Below are 14,149 nucleotides of genomic sequence, written 5' to 3'. Positions count from 1 at the left end.
GGGGGAGAAGCCCTGAAGGGCAATTGGGGCCAGTAGCCACCCGCTGCTGGCAACGGGTACCGGCAGTGGGTGCAAGCGGGGCTAGCACTGGGCAAGACCACGGTACATGAGAGCAATGAATTTTCAGTAACCACCAGAGGCTCACCCTGATGGCAGCGACTGGCGCCCTGCCTTGGTGTGGCACCCCGCTCATCTGCTCCACCATCCTGCCACGGCTGACACCTGCCATGTTCTGTACATGCCCCCTGGTGGTCAGTGCATGTCATAGCAACCAGTTGTTCAGTTGTTCTGCCATTGGGTCTATTTACATATTAGCCTTTTACTATCCTAATATATATAAAGAGCTAGGTACCGTCATGACCGAACAAGTGACTGGTCACCATGAAGTGCATGGAGCACCTCTCAGTCCCCCCGCCCCCACGGCCCCCGAGCCGCTCACCATGGGGGGGGGGGGGGGTGGGGGGGGGGGGGGGGCGGGGCCAGCTGAGGGCTGCTGGGGAAGATGGCCCTGATTGCAGGCCAGGCCTAGGTACCATAACTGTGCACAAATTTTGTGTGCTGGGCCTCTAGTCAATCCTATATAATAAAGAGCTAATATGCAAATGGTCATCATGCCCTTGTGCCCTTGCGCCCTCCCACCAAGGCCGGGGGACCTGAGGCTTCGCCCCCTTCCCGGTGGGGCTTGACACAAAACCTGAGCCCATGCCCCCTGCCCCAGCGCCGGGCCAGACCTGAGGCTATGCTGGGGGACCTGAGGCCGTGCCCCCCACCTGGAACCGGGCCAGGGGACATGAGGCCTTGCCCTGCTCCTGGTGGGGCTTGATGGGGACCTGAGGCTGCGCCCCCTGCCTGGCGCCGGGCCAGGGGACCTGAGGATGTGCCCCCCGCCTAGCAGGGCATGACAAGAGTGGGACCAGCTGGGTCTGGATCTAGCCCAATGGGGGTGCCGGCCGCGTCTGGGTCTCACACAATTTTGAGGCGCATGTGGGTGGGGGGGGACCTGACTGACAGGAGGGAGATTTCCATAAACATTTTACTAATTTTCTTTCATCTCTGACACTTCTATTATAGAGAAAGGGCAAATAGCAATATTAAAATATTTCCTCTAATTAATTCCCTTTTAAAGTGCACGAATTTTGTTCACCAGGCCACTAGTAGTAAAATAAATACTTGACTCTTGGGTTTCATTTTGTGCTAAGCCTGATTAGAATATCACTGTTATACAGGGTGGGCAAAAGTAGCTTTACTGTTGTGAGTATGCAAAACAAAGTGTTTATTTTATTATCTATTAATTATTGCAGTATTTTTCATATGAACACTGTAAACCTACTTTTGCCTCACCCTGTATTTTGCAAAAATGGTAGTTATATAAGACAAAGAATATTGGAAATACTTTGTCTCCCATCTTCGCCACTTAGAGCCTTTTAAACTGAAATACCACTTAAGTTTAGAAGCTCAGTTTCTTATATTGGAGATAATTGACTGGCTGTGGTCATACTCCAATTAGATAATATATGTGTACACACTTAGGTAATGGTTACCACTTGATGACATGCTCTACAGATAGTAAAATTCATAAGGAGCTTTTAATTTCTGCCAATATGTGGCTTTGGATGGCTTATAAATACTGACTCAAGTGCACCGTTGCTCTGATAGGTAGAAGTAGGTACGTTACTAATTTTAGAGCTGGTGGCAGGTTAGCTACAGTCAACAACATATTTTGTGTGACTTGCATAAACTAGTCTAGTCATTTAACAAAATAGAAGTCTTGGGTTCTGTATAAATTTTCCATTGCCTTATTATAAAATTTTGAGAAAAATCCCAAAATTTCTCTCTTCCTCAATAATGTTACCTAAAAAATGGATCCTTTCTACCCAAGAAAACTATGGAAATAACTAAAATACTTTGTATGGAAGCAATTTGAGTTCTTTTGAAAGAGATACATTATATAAATCCATGCTGTTATTTTTATTTCTGAGTAAATGTTCATAGCAGCATTATTTACAATGGCTGAGATCTGGAAGTAGCCCCAGTGCCTATCAGTAAATGAGTGGATAAAACATCTGTGGCACATTTGCACAATGGAATACTATGCGGCTGCAAAAACAAAACAAACAAACAAACAAAAAACCCCAAGGATCTCTTACCCTTTGCAACAGCATGGATGGACCTGGAGTGTATTATGATAAATGAATTAAGCCAGTCATAAAAAGACAAGTATCACATGATCTCACTTATATGTGGGGTCTAATGAACAAAATAAACTGATGAACAAAATAGAATAAGAGGCATGATGCATGGAACAGACCGGCAGACCTCAGAGCTGCAAATATATTAACCAAAGAACATATAAGCATATATGTATAACCCATGGACACAGACAATAGTGGTGTGAAGACCTGGGGTGGGACAGGGGCTGGGAGAAGGATGATAAACTGGGGACATCTGTAATACTGTCAACAATAAAAAAATAATAGAACCTGGGTTTATATGATGGTGTTTTATAGACCTGGGTTTATTAGATGCTTTTAAACTTATGTTCTCCCAGTGTGCTTACCATGGAATTGGATAGACATCAAATTCCACAGCCAAGTACTGTTGAATGCACTGTGTGCAGCTTGAAACACACACTGCATAGTGAAAATGGCTGGTCTGTCTGCAGTTTCTAGAAGCCTCTGACTTTAATGGCAAGTATATTGACTTCCTCAGAGGTGTAAACCCCACCACCCCAATCTCCAAATTAAGTGAATCTTCTCTTACCATTCCCATTTTTTTCCCATGCAATACTAATATAATACTGTTCTACCAGTGCTAGATACTAGAAGTAGTGTCACCCAAGTTTCTCTCCAGGTAACTGGGCAAATGGTTCCAGGCCATGAGCCTTACATTGTGTGTGAGCCTTTCCTTTTCAGAATATGAGTATAAAATCATCTCATCATATGCTGCTTAGCAGATATTCAATGAATGTTGTTTTGTTTTCTGAGCCAACCCTGGTACTGAAGAAATTGCATTTTTAGTTAATATTTCTTATTTATTTGTCTGTGAATAGAAAGTTATTCAGTTGTGTTTTTTTGTTGTTGTTGTAAACCACAAACCAAAATGCAGAGGCAGATGAGGCCAGATGTGAAAAAAACCCAAACACAATAAAGATGACTTTAAAAAGAAGATGAAATCCAAACAAAAGGAAATAATGAAGACCACAATTAAATATTGCAAATAACACTGAAGAGAGTGTGTAATCAAAGGGACTGAAGAAAAACCACAATTGAAAAATAAAAACCCTTCTGATTACGAACGACAGTGTTAGCAATCATTTCTCCTGTTTTAGAAAGAAATCAGAATTTTAACTAAAGAGTTCAGTGATAAATGAAAAAATATCGGAGACAGTCCAATTAAGTCACCCTTACTGGAGAGCTTTTCTCCAAAAATAACAGTTCTGCGTTTAATTTTAGGTTCTTTGGTCTCTTAATCAGCTATCTTCCTCAAGGCTAAGCTCAGTGCAAAGAGCAGAGCAGGATTCAACAAAATGCTGTTTAATTAAAAAAATTTTAATTAAAAATATTTTTATACACATGACCAATCACCATTATTTATGTAGATGTTCCCTCTTGCTACTTTGGAAAGGCTTTTTCTTTTTCCAATATGTTGTTCATCTGCATGAGCTACTGTGAAATGAGAAGCTCTGTGACTGGTAGTTAATAACTATTTTTATCAAAATAGCAGTGCAGCTCACACATCACCCTGCAGCAGTAACGATAGCAACCGCAAATAGAAAGGGTCTTCCCAGTATCAACACAGTCAAAGGTAAGATAGTTCATGTGCTTCTGGAATAATTACACTGCAGCAAACTTTAAAAGATGAAGGTGGCTTTTTCCCTACAACTTAAAGGTTAAATGAAAAGAATGACCAGCAAGTATGGTGTATTAAAATGTTTTCATTATGGAAATCTCTTATTTGCTTAAAGTGTTAATAATTGAAAAGATGAAAACTCAGTGCCACACATCTGTGCAGTGCTCCTGTCTGATTATGCCAAGGAGGGAATAATAGTCATTTTGCCACATTAGAGAGATCATTACAGGGAACCCCCTCCTTGAACACCTTGCAGGAGGAGAAGCCATATTTTTTGTCCAGGCATTCAGAGCAGGGCTACGGGCAATGATGATTGCAGATACACATCACATGGGATAAGCTACAGTGGCTGGCTCAGGATGTAGACTGGCAGTCAACTTACAAAACAAAGAATCCTTTAATTAGGGAAACAGTGGAACTGGCTTGAAATATCAACCCAAACACAAATCTGAACTTGGCTCTACATTTTGTGGTTGGGATAGGATGGGGTAAAGAGGGATGAGTGAGCAGGAAATAAAAGGCTTGAGCACCCATGTTCAATTATTCTATCAGGGGACTATGATTTATATAATCCAGAACTAGTATCTAAGCCTTTATACTACATTTTGCAATGCCTAATGTGACTACAGAAGCAGTGTCTGGAAGTGTAGGACAAGTAGTCTGAATTTTAAATATTTAAATGTCAGCAGATATTACAAAAAGTAGAGAACCTATATAAGGGTAAATATCATTTGACTATGTTTCCTTTTTAACCTATTTATATTTGTTATTTACCATAAAAGTGTTTGGGCTAGTAAAATATATGAAGAGAAAACAATTATTTCCTCATGGCTACTTCAAATATAATGGATATCTGGCAATTTTATGTTCAATTATAAACATAACACTGTTATGACAGTATTATCAAAAAAGCTAGCATGTTCCTTGGAAGAATCCATTGTTAGTAATACTTTATTTGTTAATGCTTAGCAATTTACAAAAAAAAATTCTATATAGCATTTCGTTTTATTTTACAGCAATTCTGTAACCATTTCTGGTTTGTTTTGTGTTTATAGTATCTATTTTAAGGACGTGACAAGTGAGGTTTAGAAAAGTTGAAGCCCTGAAAGCGGTGCTTCATTCATCCATGACTCTAGTCTTAATGAGCAGACCTTTCAATACCCAGGATGATCTGGCCACTGGAAGGCCCTGTCCTGGCCTCATTTTAAGGTAACTTTCCTATCCCATCCCATGCCTGTTTTATTTTTAGTGGCAGTTCCTCTTAGGGTTGAATTAATTCTTTTATGAGGAGAATTTCCTGGAGCTGTCAGAAGGTTTAATCACAAACATAGGAGCTGGGGACATTCCCTAGTGCCCTAGCTCACACTTGCCCTTGAGTTCAATTTGCCCCAGAACTAGGATGACACTTAATGGTAATTTTAGGCAGCACATAATGGGAAAATTGGATAATTGAGACTGCCAGGAAACAAGCCAGCTGGTTCCCTCTAAGGAGGGAAGTCCCTACTCCAGGAGGTGCAAGTTTCAGAAATTTTCTAACAGCACTTTCTACTCTTCTGCAGTGCCCTGGGAACTAGGACTTCTGGATCATGTCTTCTGAGGAGGGAACACATATGGTGGGGAAATTCACCTTTATTACAATTACGATAAAAAGTAATGTCACCCTTGAAATTACATACTTGTCCTACAAGTGCATAAACTGATATTTAACTCAGCCTAAAGACATCAGAGCTTAGCCTACTTTATTCTCTATAATTCACCACATTTGCTCAGAAATGTGAATATTTCCCTCATCAATTTTACTTATATTCTTCAGGTGTCTGCCCTGGCACCATTAGCAAGAGACACTTGTGAGAACTGCAGTTTTGCATCCCACCCCAGTCCAACTGAATCACAATCTTTGGAGGTGGAGCTAGGTAATCTCCATTTTTACCAACTCCCCATGTAAGTTCTCTGAGTGTAGCATGCACAAGCTGAAGAACTACTAAGGTAGAGCAGGAAGTGACCTCAGCAATCTTTTAATCCCTCTAGGAATATGTAAATAAACTAAGCCTTGACAGGTTAAGTACCACCTGATCTATCCGGTGAGTCAGTAGCAGGAACTAAACTAAGCCTCAGATCTCCCAGCTGGCAATAATAGCAATAACATAGGGCTATAACACTTGTCAAGTAGAAGCTGGTTGGACTCAACATTAGCAAAGCAGAGACTTTGACTTTGTATTCTGTATTCCTCTTGGCATCTAATTTCAATAAATACATTACCCATGCATTAATTTAGACTCTAGACAGGATAATGCCAGAGTGAATTTTCTAAATTCCATTTACATGAGCCTTCTGAAAGCCAGCCTCCGGGGTTCAGGCATCATCAAGCACTGGGGATTCTTAACACTTGTTAGCTGCCTGAGCATGTCAAGGTGTGCAGCCTACATGTAATATGTGAAGTCACTGAACATTTTTTTACGTCATGGCATGCACGATATCATATTGAGTTTGAAGATTTTTCCCTCAAGATCCTGTCATTATACTTCAAAGTGTTTTACTAACATTATATAAAAATGACTGGTTAATTTTATCACTTCTATGAAATTTTCTTTTTTACAGACATAGATGTGCTTCCATATAAATGCATAAATATCATCACACTGTACATACTCATTGTCTGTTTGCTTTGTTTTATTTATTAATTTATTTTTTATTTAAAATAATTTTTTTATTCTTTAAAACAGTTGACATACAATATATTAGTTTCACGTGTACAACCCAGTGATTAGACATTACATAACTTACTAAATGATAATCCTGAGGATAAATCTCCCACCAATTTCACACCATACATAGTTATTACAATATTATTGACTATATTACCTATGCTATACTTTACATCCCGGTAACTACAATCTGCACTTCTTAATCCCTTCTTGCCAAGATAGAAATAAATAAATAAATAAATAAATAAATAAATCTGAATCTGATTAAGTCTCTAGATTTATCTATCAGTTTACAAGAAATACAGAGGATAGAAGAACAAAGAAGAAACCATATTTAATTCAACCACAAGATAAATTGCCTTTTTTCCCCAACAAATAAATGATCAGAAAAAAAGAAAATGGAAGGGAACCTATGGATTAAAGGAGACTTAATAGTCATATCAGTCAATTGTAATATGTAGTCCTTATTTGGATCTGAATTCATACAAACTACCACACAAACTAATAATGATAATGACAAAAAGAGGGAGTGTAGGTGAGTACAGTTAAAAACATTGGCCATATTTGATAACTGCTGACGGGTGGAAGATAATTATTTTAATTCTCCATAGTCTTAATATTTTTGAAAAGTTCTATAGTAAATAACTTTTATCATTTAATTCAACAGATCATTTTTGGGAAAAAGATAAGTTAGAAAAAATTAAGAACTGTAACTCAAAATGGTTATATATTCTAGAGAAATAAACTATAATAAATTTTAAAGCATGCTTCCCACTACTGAAGTTGCTTTCAGATCCATTTTTTGGAGTTATTAAAATATTCACCTGTTTCTTTTATTTTTTTTTTTTGTAATCACTAACAGATATATCAACTGCAAGTAAATAAGAATAAGAAATTACTGTGTAGAGTTAGATGATGGTCTTAGAAAATATTTAATTTAAATGTTTGATTCTTCAAAAGAAAGCATATTGGGTGAGCAATTACCTGGGTCTGTTGCCGACATCAGTGAACCAAAAAACAAGCAGTCAGTGAAATGGAAGTCTCCATTATTCAATTGGTCAGCATATACCATAGCTTTCACAAAGCCATACATAATTAACCTGTCGAGAAAAATAAAATCTTCAAACATCAAGTTGAATCTTGTGCAAACCTATGCCATCAGAGCTAACATTTAATAGGCTCCCTAAATAGGCATCATGCACAAATTACATCATTCTGCCTTCATGGCTGTGTTAGCTGTCAATATACTATCTAAATCTCTTGTCTATGAAAAACATTTTTACCAAATATCACAACTCATTCACCTGGAAAAGGGTAAGAGAACATTTTATAGTGTATGTCGGGGGTCTTTCCCTGCATCTAGAAGGGTTCAGGAATCTGGATAAGGGCTGCGAGTAAATTAATAAAGAGACTAGACATGAAATATAAATTTGGAAGGCATTTTGGGGAGCCAGAGGAGACCTAGCTTCAGTAACCATGTTCTCTGAATCTCTGGACCCTTAGCTTTTTATTAACACAAATTGCCCTAAAGCAAAGCAGATATACATATCAAAGGTAAGGTTTTGTATACAGTAGGCATTGTCAGGTTGGGGGAACTGCCTTTGGCTGTCAGGCTGCAGGCAATAATATATGCAGATGTTCAGCCTTGCTAAAGCCTCAAGATTCATCAACCTTTTGATGAACTTTTTGCATTTTATTATGCCATGCTGGAATTAGCTTCCAGCAAGTGTATTTTAATGAAAGCAAGATAAATCTAAAGGATATAAAAATAATCTGTCAAATACAACATAGCAAATCATGTTCACAAAAAGAGCGGCTGGGTTAATGCTGGCAAATAGATTGTTTTCCAGTTTTCATTGTTTTGTCTGCTAAGGGTGTCTGAAAGGGTTTACATTTCCAGTCTGTCACTGTGATGAGAAGGATATTGGCCACTGGCAGGGCATGCTGTTAACCAGTTACTTTACAATAGATGAATCTCAGCTACTGCTGGTGTCAGGACACTTCCACAATGGGTGGAACACCACTATTAGGTTAGAGCGCCTGTAATTCAACACGCTGTTCAAAATGAATCCCCAAATGGTTAGGTTTTGATCTTGCAATGAATGCTGGGTGGTTGTTGTTGTTGTTTGTGTGTGTGTTTCTCCATGAGATTATAAAGTTTATAAATTTACCAAGCTTACTCCATGGAATGCAAATGGTTTGTTTTGGTCCTCATTTGCCAATCATAGCTTTTAAATTGTACTTAATTATTTAATTGACTGATGGATTTTGCTAAAATCCTAGTAGGGGAAATACAGAGATTTGTGAACTTGACCACATTCAAATTAATATAAGTGACGGTAAGAGACCTTAGAGACTGACCCTCAGACCAATAGATGAATGTTTAAGTATTCACATGTATTTAAAGTTAGTTTCTTTTAAAATGTTCGAAGGTTGTGGGCATGGCTAAAAAGGCTAGAAATCAGATTCTGGAAATCATAATGTCAAAGAGAATGCAGATGCTTCAAATTCTGTTAAGAACAATTTATCTGTGAGAGAATATTTCAGATAGCATTGCATTTAAAACAAGGTTCTACCACTCACTAGCTATGATTTTAGGACATTACTATAAGTTCCTGAGCTTCATTTATGAGGTAGGGATAACAATAATAGTTAGTTCATAGAGTTTTTTAAAGGGTGACCTGAGATATATATATATATATTTGGTTTCTGGCTCATAACAAACTTTCAAAGAAATTATTATTACTGGTAATTATAATATTTATCAAATAGGCAATACTTACTTAGAATTTCTTTTTCTTCATGTTTTAACTTATTTAATTCACACATTAATCCTATAAAGTAGATACTCTTACTAGTGTACGGATGAGAAAACTAAACACAGTGTGATTAAGTAATTTGTTCAAAGTGACACAGCTGCTAATTTGCAAACCCCAGATCTGAACTGTGGAGATTTGGCTCCAGTGCCCAGGCTTTTAGCTACCACATTGTATTCCCTAGGTAAGTTGTTCTATATGTTTACATTGTGTGTTATCTCATAAAATATACTCACAACTCCCCTATTAGGTGGTTGCTCTAGGTAGTACAAAAGAGAAGAATGGATTATCTCTAAGAACATGGAAATAACACTACTCTATATATTGACCTATTAAGACAACCCATAGTGAGTTGGAGCTGAGAGACCCAACATTGCTGTGAAGAATGCGGATTCAGTAGGGGAGGTTGAATCTTAACTGGGTTGAAGATATTAACATATCAGAGAGACTGTACCATGGGGCACAGAGAGTACTGTTGGGAAGAGGCAAGTACAAGAGACCTCAATCATGGCAGCTCACTCACACTTATCCTGGGGAGGGTGTGCAGCATTTTGACAGGTTACCAGGCAGCTTCATTCTGCATATTTGTTCATTTAATAGACATTTATTATTGAACCCCTATTATGTGTCAGGCTCAGTCCTAGGTGCTTAAGCTATATCAGTGAAACAAACAAACAAACAAACAAAACCCCCACAAAGATCCCTGTATGCATTTTAGCAAGACAGACAGCAATAAAAATAATCATAAATTTGAATTTTATCTGTTGGGTAAAAATCACTCTCTGAATTGGAAACTATAGGTCTCATCAACAGTGGGACATTCTAGACAGTTCTGATATTACCATGGAAATGCTCTCAGTCATTTCTTCATCCTCCTCTGTTGTTATCCCTCCTTCACCACAGTCCTTTGTCATTTAAGCTGCTCTTCAAATATTAAGCTTTAACAGACTCTGGACTCAATATAAACTTTATGACCTGTGACTACAGTTCTGAATTTTATACCCATTAGTAAATTTTACAGGTTTGGAATCCAAGGCTCTGAATTAAAATGACTTGCCCTTTGTTGAATAGAAGCGATTAGACTGGGTGAATAAAAAATATATGTAATATACTACCCAGGCTTGGAAAGATTATATGGAAACTAGAAGCCTCATATACCACTAATGTAAATTAATGGTTTCCTATGACCTTACCAAAAATAATCAAATATGAGCCCAAATATGTGTATTTAGATTATTTCTAATTACTATTATTTATGAATGAAAAATTAAAAGCAATTTAAATGTCCAAAGAATTAATTATAGAGCACATATATGGTGAACTATTATGCAACTATTAATAAATATATGCAGAAAAGTAAATTGATAAAGCAAATTATAAACTGGTAATAAATAATACATTCTAATTTTATAAAAATGAAATATACTTAGGCATACATCCTATATAATAAAAGCCCAGCAACTGAAACAGCAGAATGACCAGAGACCAGAATGACCACAGCTGGCCCTGTCCCCCAGTGGGGACCCCCACCCTGATCGGGGGCATGGTGAGCTTGCAAACTGCCTGTGGCCCCTTGCCCCAGCCAGCTCCACCCCCAGTGGGGGTCCCCCATCCCGATCCGGGGCCCCCATCAGGGAAGGCCAGCCGGCCCCCACCCATGCACTGGGCATCTATCGTATATACTAAAAGGGTAATATGCAAATTGACCCTAATGGTGGAATGACCAGAATGGCCAGAACGACTGCTCGACCAGTCACTATGAGGCGCACTGACCACCTCTCGGTCCCAGAAGCATATAGTCTGGAATGTTAATAATCCTAATATATAAAAACCATGGGTCCCTCACAACCAGAGGCTCGACCAACCAGAAGTCAGTCCTGCAGTCAGCACTGGGTTGCTGTGGTGACCCAGCAATGACTGCTGAGGGGTCTGCGAATCAGACCCAGAGAGAGGCCTGAAGAGAGAAGCAGGGTCTGATCCATAGCCTCTGTGGCAGCTGTTGATCAGCAGTTGCCTCTCTCTTTCTCTCCAGGTCTGGCCAGCAGCCGTGCCTCCATTTCTCTCTAGGACTCCACTGGGGCTGCTGGTCAGCCCCGCCTTTCTGATCAGGCCCCGTTGATAGGCCCAGCGATGCTGACTGGCATAGAAACTGACCAATCAGAAGCAAATCCAGGTGAACTGTGAGGAGCCAATGGCTGCCTAGGAGGTGGAGCTTTTGACACTGACTGGCATAAAAACCGACCACTCAGAACCAAATTGGCTGGCAGAGGAGGGCTGTTGGGGGTGAGATAAGGCTGGCAGGGGAGGGCAGTTAGGAGTGATCAGGCAGGCAGAGGCAGTTAGGGGCAATCAGGCTGGCAGGGAAGGGCAGTTGGGGGCAAGTTCAGGCTGGCAGGGGAGGGCAGTTGTGGGGGACCAGGCTTGCAAGGGAGGGCAGTTAGGGGCCATCGGGCTGGCAGGAGAGGGCAGTTGGGGGAAAGATCAGGCTGGCAGGGGAGGACAATTGGGGGTAAGATCAGGCCAGCAAGGGAGGGCAGTTTGGGCGAGATCAGGCCGGCAAGGGAGGGCAGTTGGGGGCAACCAGGCCGGCACGGGAGCAGTTAGGTGTTAATCAGGCCAGCTGGGGAGCAGTTAGGGGGTGATCAGACTGGAAGGCAGAAGTGGTTAGGGGCAATCAGGCAGGCAGGCAAGCAAGCGGTTAGGAGCTAGCAGTCCCAGATTGTGAGACATCCCCCAAGGGGTCCCAGATTGGAGAGGGTGCAGGCTGGGATGAGGGACATTCCCCCCCACCCCAGTGCACGAATTTCATGCACCAGGCCTCTAGGGGTTATACAATGAAATTAAATGTAACTATTTTCATTTTGGCTTTCTGCATTTTTCCAGTTCTTTTTAGATAATCCTATATAATAAAAGAGAAACATACAAATTAACTGTCCCACTGCTGCGCACAAGCCAGGCCCACAAGCCATGCCCAACAGCCAATCAGGAGCGAGTATGCAAATTAACCCAACTAAGATGGCAGCAGCCATGGAGCTGGAGCAAGCAGGAGGCTTGGGTTGCCGCCGGCGATGGAGGAAGCCAAGCTTTCCGCCTGCCCTGGCCGGCCCTCAGCTCAGCTCAAGGCTAGAAAGTTTCTATTATAGAAGAAAAATAAATCCCAGATACCTGCTTCCAGCTGGCCATGGCTTCCACTCAAGGAGGGGCTGAGAGCCTGGGTTGCCTTTGGGCTCCACTCAAGGCTACAAAGTTTCAATTATAGAAGATAAATAAATCCCAGAAAAAAAAGAAAAGAAAAAAAGGAGAAGCTGGGAGCTTGGGTCACCAGGGGGCGGGGCCACCCTGAAAACAGCCCTCAGCCCCTCACCCAAGCTGGCCAGGCACCCCAGTAGGGACCCCCACCCTGAAGGAGGTGTGGCCAGCCTGAAAACAGCTCTCAGCCCCTCACGCAGGTTGTCCAGGCACCCCAGCGGGACCCCCACCCTGATCCAGGACACCCTTCAGTGCAAACCAGCTGGCCCCCACCTGTGCACCAGGCCTCTATCCTATATAATAAAAGGGTAATATGCAAATTGACCCTAACAGCAAAATGACTGGGAATGACTGGTCACTATGACACACACTTACCACCAGGGGGCAGATGTTCAATGCAGGAGCTGCCCCCTGGTGGTCACTGCGCTACCACAGGAGGAGCTCTGCTCAGCCACAAGCCAGGCTGACGGCTTCCAGCACAGTGGTGGTGGGGGGAGTCTCTCCCACCTCCTCAGCAGCGCTAAGGATGTCCAACTGCAGCTTAGGCCTGCTCCCCGCTGGCAAGTGGACATTCCCCGAGGGCTCCTGGGCTGCCAGAGGAATGTCTGACTGCCAGCTTAGGCCCAATCCCCCAAGGAGCGAGCCTAAGCCAGCAGGTGGACATCCCAGCCTGGGAGAGGGCACAGGCGGGGCTGAGGGCCCCCCCCCGAGTGCACAAATTTTTGTGCACTGGGCCTCTAGTAGTCATAATAAAAGCAAATAACAATGTATATTAGTGAGTGCTATTATGTGACACAATAGACATTCAATGTGTTATTTAATCCTTACAATGTTATGAGTTAACTATCTCTTTTTATGAAAATGAAAAAAATTAAGACTCAGAGAGGTAACTTATTTAATGTCAAATAAGTGGTGATGGAGCTGGATTTGAACTCAGGTAATTGGTTTCCAAAGCCTACACTATAAACCACCAACTCAATAAAGCTCTTTAATTGCTTCAAAATCAGGAGAAACACTTGTGCATGTACACACACACAGACACACATGCACACAGTTTGAAGTAAAAAAGACTTATTTACTTCAAACCAACTCCTGGACATAATTAGAGTTCAAATACCTTCCTTAAGACAACACCAAAAAAGTACATATAAAGCCCAGTTCAGGAAAAGCTCAATATGGTCATTTTTATTTATAATAAATAAATAATTATAATAAACCAATAATTAGTGTGCATCTTCTATGTCCAGGCACTCTTTTATAAATCAGAGCTGTTGTCCTTATTGCTACATTATTAATTTTTTAAAAAACTAGTTATAAGGAGGAGAAAAATGGCGGAGGTTTAGACGGACGTGTTGGTGCTTTGTCCCGGAGCAGATAATGGCGAGCAGCTGAAACGGGTAACATACAGCCCGAACAAGCAGAGGAGATTCAGCTGAGAGACAGTCTGCAGCCAGGAAAGACAGAGAACTCCTAGAAAATGGGGATGGTTAGAGATTGAGGCTGAAACCTCCCCCTGGGCGCCAGCTCAGC

The sequence above is a fragment of the Myotis brandtii genome, unplaced genomic scaffold (genome assembly GCF_000412655.1).
Source record: "Myotis brandtii unplaced genomic scaffold, ASM41265v1 scaffold210, whole genome shotgun sequence".
NCBI classification, from domain to species: domain Eukaryota; kingdom Metazoa; phylum Chordata; class Mammalia; order Chiroptera; family Vespertilionidae; genus Myotis; species Myotis brandtii.
The sequence above is the reverse complement of the archived record's forward strand: the minus strand, read 5'-3'. Positions refer to the sequence as shown.